The following is a 2444-nucleotide window of genomic DNA, read 5'->3' as shown; positions in this document are numbered from 1 at the left end:
ACCCAATAATAAACAAAGAATCGAGATTTTTATTATTTAAATTTATTTGCTTCAACCTTAAATTCATCTGATCAATAAACATCTCTTTGTTAATAATAATAAGGTCATTGAACATCTATTTTTGTCAAAGACAATGGTCAACACTGACTGCACCACTGGGTACTTAAAAGACTCACCAGGCACATCAAATCAAACAACACATTGGTCATCACATTACTCATCATTTATTTCATAGCCTCACATTATTTCTTGTTTTTTCGAGCCCCACGAGCTCAATCAAACACTTCCCCTGACTCCTGTCCTCATCTCTTCCCAATCAGCCTGCAACAAACGCCCCTGAACACACACTCACGAGGTGCCAGCAGTACCCATACCACCCTTGCCTGCTCTGCCCAGCATCTTCACGTTAGAGTCCTCGGTCTCATTCAAACTTTTCTCATGAGAAGACAAAGGCCTGCCTGTAGAATGCTCACTGATCCTCGGAACGTGCCTTTAACTCCCTTCTCATTTGCTTGCCTCACATCCCACAGCTCACACTGTCCCGCCTGGTCCACGTAGCCGCCCAGGCACGACATGGCGCTTACATATCATATCATTAAAATATTATTTCAACCTTTAGTGTTCCATCCGGGTCAAATTTACAAGATCCGAAAAATTTCAACGAAAATCAATCCTTTAAATTATTTCTTATCCACCAACATTGTCGCACCACGGAGCGAGCTGTTAAGGGAGCCATCGCTGTGTCACGATGCTGCCCGCCGTTAACGCCAGAATATCACCAGTTCTTTTCACATAGATGGTTTCTTCCCACACCGTCGCCACATTCCGCCGCCACCGGGCTATCGGCACCTCAAGATTCACGTCGCCAATGGGCTCACGCCAGCCCACCATCACCGCATACGAACATTGTGCTTAAGAGAAAAGAAAAACAGGGTCATCATACGAACACACCTCAATCCGTCACCCACACATGTTCTTCCCATAAACACATGGACGACCCAGCAGATGGAGACCGAGTTGGCGAACAAACTTGCTGGTCGACCGCCCGCAACAAGGTCAGGCCCAGTATTCTGTTCTCCACCACGAATATTTTCATTTTCACGTCGGTGATGATAAACACCGCACCACCGTCGATTGTCATCACACACCACCGCCACATCTTCCTTAGCCCCTGTCTCGCATTCAAACACAACCATTTTGCCGGAAAACACCAGCCACTGAACCCCGACGCCACAGCCGCCGACAGTCACCCGCCTGAAAAACTGATCCTCCTCCTCATCTCCTCACCTTCACTGCCTTAATCAGACCGCCACGCGACGGCGGAACAACACTTATCAACAAAATGGCTGCCCAGCTTTTTATGGACCACACCGCCAGACTGGGATCTTGAGCCTGCTCTTTTGAAATTGGTCATGGTTCAGGCGACAGTGAGGCCTCAGCCGGCCACTGGCCGAGATCAATTTGCCTCACTGCTTGACCATTACAGTCTTTCCTCGTCTCCCGCCCCGTACAGTAAACACATTCACAAAAATTTGGGGAATGCAATAGTCATTGACTACTGCGGGGTTTAAACAAGTTGGCCCATGAAAAAGGATTGACCTTAGCTATAGACAAATATATATATATATATATATGCTATAGCTAAATTAAATTTTATATTATTCCTTTTTTCATGTTAACCCATAACATTTAATTTATTCTTGTTTAAACCCCCATAATTAATTAATGACTATTTAAAATTTTTTACTCAATTTAATTAAATTATTTTATTACAAATATGAATAATATCAAAATTTTTAATTGTAAATTTAGTTAGGGTTTTTAATTTTGAGATGTTACAATTTGTTATTCCGATTTATTTTGTTTATTTTTAATTTATTTAAATTTTTTTATGAAGATGATAATTATTGTTTACTTATTTTGAAGAACGGGAGACGAGAAGATGCCAATGGATAAACTAATGGTAGAATACCCAAATTGATCCCTGTATTAGTTGAAATGTGCCATTTTAGTCCCTCTCGTTTTATTTGTCCTTACAAGATACTTTTATTGTTTCAAAGAGTAAAATCAAGTCCCGATCTTAACGGATATGTGATTTTCCGTCCATAAAAGCTGACATGGCTTATATATATATATATATTTTATTAATAAAATATTATTTCCACCATCATGTCATGTGCTGGTTTTCTCACCGACTCTTCCTGTGCCTCCAGTTCTACAATTAAAAAAACAATGAAGAGAGTGAGAGATGGGAAGAGAGAGGATAGTTTTCAAAGATTCCTGTTGTAACCAACTGGCGATGAAGAGCATTCTGATCGGCGTGGCGACGGAGCTCCGGGCGAGGAAAACATGCAAGATAGTTTGAATCGGAGTTTCCAATTTAGCTAGTGTTTTTTTTTTTCTCGCTTTTATTACTAAAAATCGTTTGGCTTGGTTTTGAGATG

This window comes from Dioscorea cayenensis, chromosome 14 (genome assembly GCF_009730915.1).
Source record: "Dioscorea cayenensis subsp. rotundata cultivar TDr96_F1 chromosome 14, TDr96_F1_v2_PseudoChromosome.rev07_lg8_w22 25.fasta, whole genome shotgun sequence".
NCBI lineage: Eukaryota > Viridiplantae > Streptophyta > Magnoliopsida > Dioscoreales > Dioscoreaceae > Dioscorea > Dioscorea cayenensis.
Note: the sequence above shows the minus strand (reverse complement) of the source record.